This window comes from Gossypium hirsutum, chromosome A08 (genome assembly GCF_007990345.1).
Source record: "Gossypium hirsutum isolate 1008001.06 chromosome A08, Gossypium_hirsutum_v2.1, whole genome shotgun sequence".
Lineage (NCBI taxonomy): Eukaryota > Viridiplantae > Streptophyta > Magnoliopsida > Malvales > Malvaceae > Gossypium > Gossypium hirsutum.
Genome location: NC_053431.1, coordinates 59,327,684 through 59,337,322, shown reverse-complemented (window position 1 = coordinate 59,337,322; position 9,639 = coordinate 59,327,684). Strand labels below are relative to the sequence as shown.

Below are 9,639 nucleotides of genomic sequence, written 5' to 3'. Positions count from 1 at the left end.
TGGCTCACACAACTATGTGCCCAGCCCGTGTGGCTCTTGAAATCTACTCTAATTGTCCATTTTTCACTCTGTTTTCACTTGTTCTTCTCCCAAATGCTCTCCTAAGTATAGAAACATGAATTTAAAAGATTAGGAGCATAAAATTCACCATTTTGTATCATTAGTCATCCAAAAATGCATTAAGAACGAGATTAAAACATGTTGCTTTTGACACTTATCAAAATTTATAGTCCAACTAATGAGTACATGATATCCTCTCATTGGCATTGCATGATAGATGAAAAGAAAGCATGGCCACAAGTCAATTTGTCTTTTTAATAAATGACTTAGTTACCATTTGATAGCAATTGACTTTTCATGAAGGAAGATGTAATGGTTGCCATGGGATAAAATAGGATCATATTGGAAGAACGAATTTGTCTCTAATAAACCATAATTTATACATATTTTTACCCCATGCTTAACGCATTTTATGGATGATTTTTCCTTAGAATTAGTGAATTTGATGCTCCTAATGCTTTAATTTCATGTTTTATACTTAGGAGAGCATAAGAGAGCGAAAGGAACGAGAAATGGGCCAAAAACAGAGAAAATGGGCCAAAGTACAAACTCAACACGGCCTGGACTTCCTCACACGGGTAGCCTACACAGCCGTGTCAATATGGAAGAATCGAAGTACAACTCACATGGGTATAACACATGCCCGTGCCATTCTAACAGGCTTGAACAAAGCCTGAAGTAATCGCACACGGGCGTGTCACATGGACGTGTCCCTGCCGAGCCCAAGTTGAGTCCAATTCGGAAAAGGCCACTTTTGAGGGCTCATAGGCATTCCAAAGCCTATAAATACACCCTAGAAAAGAAGAAAAGAGGACACACAGAAGAGGGAGTAAGGAATTACTCCAAGGAAGCCGATTGATTCATCTCAGAAGCCGAATTCATCATCAAGACTGAAGATCTCTCCTTAATTCCCCTTCAGGAGTTTTGGGTTTTCTTTATGTTTTGTATTATTTATTATTATGAGATGTTTTCTTGTTTATTTATGAACTAAATTCCCTAAATACCTAAGGGGAATGAAACCTAAGACGAATCTTGTTATTATTTTCTGAATTGTATGATAAATATTTAACTTGTTCTTAATTCTTGTTTTGATATCCCAGGATACTGACTCAAGATAAGCTCTTATTCAGAGGAGGAATAGACCCTGTCAAAGTGAAAAATTTTCATAATTAAGTAGAGTTGATTGTGCGTCTAGACATAGGGTGACAAGATTTTTTCGAATTAGGGTGTAACCTTAGAAGGGGATCCATAGATCGAGTTAATGCAACCCTAGGGTGTTAATTAGAGAAAGGTCTCAATTATCTAATCTAGGGATTAGACATTATTAGTCTTGAATAGGTATAATAACATAACTTAAGGATCTCTACAGAACAAGTTAAATGAATAAATCGTCCGATTCGGAGCAAGAATAACAAGTACAGTTTAGGTGGATTTTTCCTTAGGTATTGTCTCAATCAATCGATTTTTCCAAAAGCAATTCCCCAATTCTAATTTCTGTTTTTATAGTTTATGATTAGAAGAAACCCGTCAGGGCCACTACTTTTTGATGAAGAAATCGATCGCACAGTTCGCAAAAACCAAAGAGAAATAAGGTGAAGCTTGAGATACACAGAGAACGAGCAAGAAGATGATACTCAACCCCCAACCAAAGAGATGGCTAAAAACCAAGAATTGCAGCTAATCAAAATCCTGCTCCACGCACTATGTATGATTATGCTAAACCTTCTTTAACAGGAATTGAATCGAGCATACTTAGACCTCCTATAGCTACAAATACTTTTGAATTGAAACCTTACACAATTCAAATGATACAACAGTTTGTTCAGTTCGATGGTTTACAGGATGAAGATCCCAACGCTCACTTAGCAAACTTTTTGGAACAATGGAATACAATTAAAATCAATGGCATTTTTGATGATGCCATACATCTCCGATTTTTTCCTTTTTCATTGAGGAACAAGGCTAAACAGTGGTTGAACTCATTACCATAAGGGTCAATTACTACTCAGGAACAAATGACTGAAAAAGTTTTACTAAAATATTTTCCCCCGGCTAAAATGGCTAAATTACGTAATGATATCTCTTCTTTTGTGTAGATGGATTTAGAAACACTCTATGATGCATGGGAGAGATACAAGGACCTTTTGAGAAGGTGCCCCCACCATGGGTTACTGCTTTGGCTTCAGGTTCAAACATTCCATAACGACCTTAATCCTTCGAATCGGCAAATGGTTGACGCAGCTACTGGCGGAACCATAAATAATAAAACACCTGAAGATGCTTATGAGCTCATAGAAGAGATGTCAATGAATAACTATCAGTGGCAAGTCATGAGGACAAAGCCAACGAAAACAGTCTGTGTTTATAATGTCGATTCGGTCACCACGCTCTCTAATCAGGTAGAACTCTTAAATAAGAAAATTGATGGTTTTCTTAGTTCTTCACAGGTTCATCCAGTAATGAGGTGCGAGATGAATGGAAGAGGAGCATGCACAGAGTATCAACCCTTCAACCCTATCATCGAGGAGGAACAAGTCCAATATATGGGTAACAATAACTCTCGATCCCAAAATAATCTATATAGTAACACTTACAATGCAGGTTGGAGGAACCACCCCAATTTCTCATGGGGAGGCCAAGGAAATCAGCAACCACCTTTGGGCTACCAACAACCTCCCTATCAACAGGAAAAGAAGCCGAACCTTGAAGAGATGCTCACAAAGTTTATCTTGGTATCAGAAACCCGCTTTCAAAACACCGAAACAGCACTTAAAAATCAACAAGCGTCAATCCAAGGGTTCAAAACTTAGATAGACTAGCTTTCTAAACTAATCTCCGAATGACCACAAGGTAGCCTGCCAAGTAATACTGAACCTAACCCAAGGGAACAACTCAATGCAATTAATGTTCAAAATGAAGAAGGAGTCGTTGAGCCTGAGCCAAAATCGAGGTAAGAAACAGTGGTAAGCAAAGGTAAAGGTGAGGTAGATTGTAATAAAAACAATCCAGTGACTGTCCCTCGTGTGCCATACCGCAACGCAACAAGGAAAGACCGCTTAGATGAACAATTTGGTAAATTCCTTAAACTCTTAAAAAAGTTACATATTAACTTACCATTTATTAAAGCTCTATCGCAGATGCCAAACGCAATGAAATTTTTAAAGGAGCTTTTAGCGAATAAGCGAAAGTTGGACGAGGCGTCGCATGTGGAGCTGAACACAGTTTGCTCGACTATTCTCTAAAATAAAATACCCAACAAACTAAAAGATTCAGGGAGTTTTACGATTCCTTTCTTAATTGGTAGTTTAGATGTTAATAATGCATTAGCTGATCTAGGGGCTAGTATCAACTTCATGCCTTACAAAATGTTTAAGCAACTAGGTCTCGGGAAACCCAAACAAACAAGGATGAGCATTCAATTAGCAGATAAAACTATAAGATTCCCTAGGGGTATTATTGAAGATGTTCTAGTTAAAATCGATAAATTTATATTTCCCGTTGGCTTTATTGTTCTAGACATAGAAGAGGATAGCAACACTCCCTTAATTCTAGGAAGGCCTTTTTAGCAACTACTAAAACGATCATTGATGTTGGCATAGGTGAACTCACACTCCAGGTAGGAGACGAAACAATCACCCTTCAAGCTTGCAATTCTGGCAACACTTCAAAAATTGAAGGTGATCGTTTAAACCATTCTACTAAAACTAACAATATGGTGCAACCTACTTTGCAGGAAATGAGTCTGAAGGAAGCACATGAGTCATTCTCAAGCAATAGTAGAGGACCTACTCATGAGGAACGAAGACTGCAAATAGAGGAGCTAGATGAATGGTGAACACATAAACCAAAACTGTGCCAAAACGAGCTCGATACGTTTCCAAATCAACTTAAGGTTGGTAATAAAGTCTTATTAGATGCCGTAGATCCTCACATTGTCACTGTTAGAACGGTTGAAGAAATCCCTCTCACGGTACTTAGTATTTTTCCACTGGGTACGATCGAGGTGAGTCACCCCAAGTTTAGCACTTTTAAGGTAAACAGCACGCATTTAAAACCTTATTTTGATGAGATTGATAGTAGGAATGAGGAGTATAAACTCCTCGAACCACCATGACCATTCAATGGAAAGGTAAGTCGAGCTTAGACTATAAATAAGCACTCATCGGGAGGCAACCCGAGCACTAACTACATTAACTTCTTTAAATATTAGTGTATAATACCTAACTTACTAATGGAGCTCTTAAAAATAGGTTCACCACAGAGACACGGTCAAGCACATGGGCGTGCTTAGGACCGTGTCGAAATAGAGCAAAAATATTCCCCAAACACGGGCTGCGAAAAATCGCCACGGTCGTGCGACATGGCCGTGGCCGAGCCTGCCAAAACAACACGGGTGTGTGACACGCCCGTGCCTTAGGACCGTGGTTGAAACTGAAAAACTAGCACGGGCGTGGGACACACCTGTGTCAACACCCATGGTCGAACCTATCAAATTAACACGGGTGTGGACCTTGCATACACGGGGGTGGGAGAAGCGAACGAAGCTAGACACGGTCATTTAACATGGCTGTGTGCACCCACACGCCCAGGGAACACGGGCGTGGGACGAATTTCAAACACGCCCAAATAGGAAAAACGCGAAACACACGGGCAGAAATTGGGGAACACGGGCGTGTTCCCTGGCTGTGTGGCCTAAAATCTATAAATACTATGCGCTATTCACTTTCTTCCCCATTCAAAAACCCTAACCCTAGCTGCTGGAAGACCACATGGCCTCCCTATGACGGCCGTGCGCCGCCTCTAACTCCATTCTCGATGCCCAATCTCTTTCCTTTAGTGTTTGTTTACTCCTTTTCCTTTTATTTCACTGATTTATAATGCTATTTATCATAGTAATCTATATTTTTCATGTTATTTCCATAGTGATAATCACATAAATTTCATTTATAAAACAAGTTATCATCTTTCTCATGTTTAAAATCTTACTCATTACATGATTCCTTCACTTTATTTAATTAGTTAGAAGTGAATATTCATGGCTAGGATAGTTGAAATAATCATGCGTATTGTGTTGACATTTCTTTTCATTCATATAGTATTTTGCATTCCATTATTTGCCATTTTTACTTATATCATGATGCTAATGCCACAAAGAAATAGGTCATTGAACTTATTGTTTTAATTGAATTTAGTAGTTATGGCTGAATATATTTATGCATTTTCCTTTTCGAATTTAGTCGCATTTCTTTTATATATTATTAATTGTCTACTCATCAAAGACGAATTGATGTTTCCACTTGCAGGAATACAATGTTGTCTTTAAGAGGAAAGAAAACCGCCGTACCTACTTCAAAGAAGAGGAAAGGAGCGTCCTCTTCCACGGGTCCAAGCGTGGAAATTAGTCACCCTCTCCTACAGTTCCCTCGTGGGCCCCAGGAAGAACTTTTCCAAATACTTCGGGGCCGACCTTTAATTGTGGGCCGCTACATCGACTGGGCTACCGTAGAATAAGTTCAGTTGGCTGATATAATTCGGGCCCTCCTAACCACCGACCCTTGGGAGCTATGTTTTGGGATCATCGAGCCAACATACATTGAGCTCACGATGGAACTATGATCAACGTTACATCTTCAGACCGTAATGACGAACTACGATGATCCCAGCACGGTTCAATTTCGCCTAGGCTGATTAATCTGCCAGCTAAGGGTCCCAGAGTTCGGTGCTGCACTGGGCTTATATACGGAGGAGTTCAAGGAGGAGAATGATTTGGACACTCTCAGTCGCCACATACACTTCTCCCTCTCGAAGTGCTGGCACACTTTGGCCCTTGGCGCGGCATCCTACAATCCTAGCCACTCCAAGGCATCAGTTCTCCCACCTTCCTTGAGGTACTTACACGCCATTTTGGCTCACACGATTACAGGAAGGCGAGAAAGCACTGGCGTCATCAACACTCACGACGCCTACTTTTTATGGTGCATGTCGCATGGGTACGTCATCGACCTTGCCTATTTCCTCGCCCTCGCGATTCAGCACCAGATGTAGTGGCATAGGAAGGGGGTCATCTCCATTGGTCTCTATGTGACGTGATTGGCTCGACACTTTGGGCTCCTTGAGATCGCGGCCCCAGAATCATCCTTGACCCTCATTGGCCAGATGTCTCCACAAGGCATCTCGAGCATGCTTAGCATGAGGATGATCGAGAGGCACCGAGGAACCTACCCTCCTCAATATCATCTCTCCTAATCTACTGAGGAGGAGACCTACAGGACATTCCTGATGATGCCCATTCGAAGCACGAGGACCCACCGACTCAGCCACCACCAACCTCTCGTCCAGTTCATGCGGCGGCTTCATATGCTGACATCTCTGAGTGCCTTACCCGATTCGAGCAGTAGTGTTTTTAACGATTTGAGAACATTGATGCTACTCTATAGCATATTTGTCAGCACCTCCACATCTCATCGCCAGTCCCACCTTGTGAACCATCCAGCAATGAAGATGTTTAAAAACATTTATTTATTATTTTATGTTTTTTAATTTTTATTAAAACTACTTTTTATTTTTATTAGATTTTAGAATTTTATTATCAATTTCAGTTATTTCTTTATGAGTAATTATTCTTCCTAATATCCCTTGAAAAGTTCCTGATCTTATCACAGTTAAATAGAGCTCTTAAGTTCATCATCGCATAGGAACTAAAAACTCCATCGGGAAAGGTTCTCCACAACTGCCATGTCCTGATCGACCACGACCATAGCTACCACTAGATATAATATTATTTTGGCGTAGGACTTATGGATTAATGAACCTCTACCACTGCCGGAGTATCCTCCTCCACTCTCACATCAATTACTCTCCAAAACTCTAGTTCGAGGAATTCATCATACAGGAAGTTTCACTTCTTTCCCTATCTTATTTTTATATTCTAAATATCTACCGTAGTACATTGAGGGCAATGTACATCTTAAGTGTGGGGGGCATTCATTTCATTATCAGAAAAATCCCTGAATGATCACCTTGTTCTCTTGAAAAGCTCTCATATCATATTTAGGATAAATTTTAATTGATTTATGATTTTGATTGATATATCTTGAATTAAAACATAGGGATTTATGCATTGATTGTTTAAACTTTAAGACATTAGAGAATCAAGCATGATAAGTTGATTTTTAAGAATTTAAAATTATAAGTTGTTTCCCCAAGTCTAGGTATTACTTTGAATTGGAATTCACGAGTCTAAACATCAAAAAGCCATAATTTTTGTGAGATTTTTTAGCCTTTTGAGCATCTATTAATTCTTTCATACTTATTTTTATTATTGCTTTGAGTGCGTCAGTATCGAAATGTTATTCTAGAACTTGCCTAATTATGCATGTCAAGACCACACTATTTGATTTGATATGTCAAAATGATAGGGGCACTTAGGATTAACCCAATCATGCCATGAAAAGCCTACCTCCACGATTAACCCATTGTAAACCCCTTTGAGCCTAACAAGTCATTCCTTATATTACCCTCAATATTAACCCTTAACCCATTATTGTTGAAATCCCTTAAATTAATTTGATCACTATTTTTGTTGAGATTTAAGTTGAGTAAATTGCTTAGCTATGTCTTGTTTGTAATAAGTTAGTCTATGTTATTTAACTTGTTCTTAAAAAAAAAAGCTATGTATAAACATTAGTAATTCCATATTCTGAGAAGAAGCTCTGTTGTATACAAGTAAAGATTAACTCTTTTTCTAGTTAGGCAATTTTTTAATTCAATCTCAACTCTAACCCTTTCTTTTAGCTTGTGACCACACCCCCTAACCAAGCCTCGTTACAACCCTCTAAAGACCTTTTGATTGATGTATCATCTTAAATTATAGTGGTGAAGATTTGATTTTCATGCAAGCCTATGGTAATGACTTTTCATTATTGACTATTGAAAGCTTCATTTATTGTCCTTAAACACCTCGAGTGATTTAAGTGAATCTTTAGTGAGGATGTGAAACTCTGTGATATTCTGAATCAAAGGTAATTACTCAGATGAGGGGAGACACCTATGTTTGCATAATTAAATACTCAACTTGGATTGTTTGAAACTTTTATGTTCTTTTAGTTGAATTCTCAATGTATGATTACTTATAGATTATTTTGAAATATTATCGATAGAAATTATAAGTTGAGAAGAATATATTTTTATTATGAGTTGAGGATTTTGCTTGAGGACAGGCAAATGCTTAAGTGTGGGGGTATTTGATAAACCATAATTTATACATATTTTTACCCCATGCTGAACGCATTTTATGGATGATTTTTCCTTAGAATTAGTGAATTGATGTTCCTAATGCTTTAATTTTATGTTTTATACTTAAGAGAGCATAGGAGAGCGAAAGGAACGAGAAACGGGCCAAAACGGAGAAAATGGGCCAAAGTACAAACTCAACACGGCCTGGACTTCCTCACACGGGCAGCCCACATGACCATGTCAATCTGGCAGAATCAAAACACAACTCACACGGGTATAACACACACTCGTGCCATTCTAACAGGCTCGAATATGGCCTGAAGTAATCGCACACGGGCATGTCACACGGGCATGTCCTTGCCGAGCCCAAGTTGAGTCCAATTCGGAAAAGGCCACTTTTGAGGGCTCATAGGCATTCCAAAGCCTATAAATACACCTTAGAAGATGAGAAAAGAGGACACACAGAAGAGGGAGTAAAGAAGTACTCCATGGAAGCCGATTAATTCATCTCAAAAGCCAGATTCATCACAAGACTGAAGATCTCTCCTCAATTCCCCTTCAGGAGTTTTGGGTTTTCTTTATGTTTTGTATTCTTTATTATTTTGAGATGTTTTCTTATTTATTTATGAACTAAATTGTATGATAAATATTTAACTTCAGATGAATCTTGCTATTATTTTCTGAATTGTATGATAAATATTTAACTTGTTCTTAATTATGTGTTCTTAATTCTTGTTTTGATATCCCAGGATACTGACTTAAGATAAGCTCTTATTCAGAGGAGGAATAGACCCTGTCTAAGAGTACATTTGTCATAATTATGCAGAGTTGATTGCGCACCTAGACATAGGGTGACAAGATTTTGCCGGATTAGGGTGAAACCTAATAAGGGGATCCATAGATCGAGTTAATGCAACCCTAGGGTGTTAATTAGAGAAAGGTCTTAATTATTCAATCTAGGGATTAGACGTTATTAGTCTTGAATAGGGATAATAACATAATTTAGGGATTTCTACGGAACAAGTTAAATGAATAAATCGTCCGTTTCGGAGCCAGAATAACAAGTACAGTCTAGGTGGATTTTTCCTTAGGTATTGTCTCAATCAATCGATTTTCACAAAAGCAATTCCCCAATTCTAATTTCTGTGAGTTCTTAGTTTAGATAATTAGTTAGTTAAAACAAAACCCCATTATTCTCAAGCTAGATAATAAAAAGACAGTCATTACTAGTACTTTTAGTTCCTTTGGGTTCAACAATCCGGTCTTGCTAAAACTATACTACTGTTCGATAGGTACACTTGCCTACATCGCAACAATAGTTAGTTTCAAAATGATTAATCATAA

General features: G+C 38.5%; 1 non-coding gene across 1 annotated transcript; it reads right to left on the bottom strand.

The window, feature by feature from the left end:
• Positions 1 to 2,123: 2,123 nt before the first annotated feature.
• Positions 2,124 to 2,230, bottom strand: LOC121205858 (small nucleolar RNA R71). Its single transcript, XR_005900931.1, has one exon. It is a non-coding gene; the product is annotated as a small nucleolar RNA R71 (small nucleolar RNA).
• Positions 2,231 to 9,639: the final 7,409 nt, after the last annotated feature.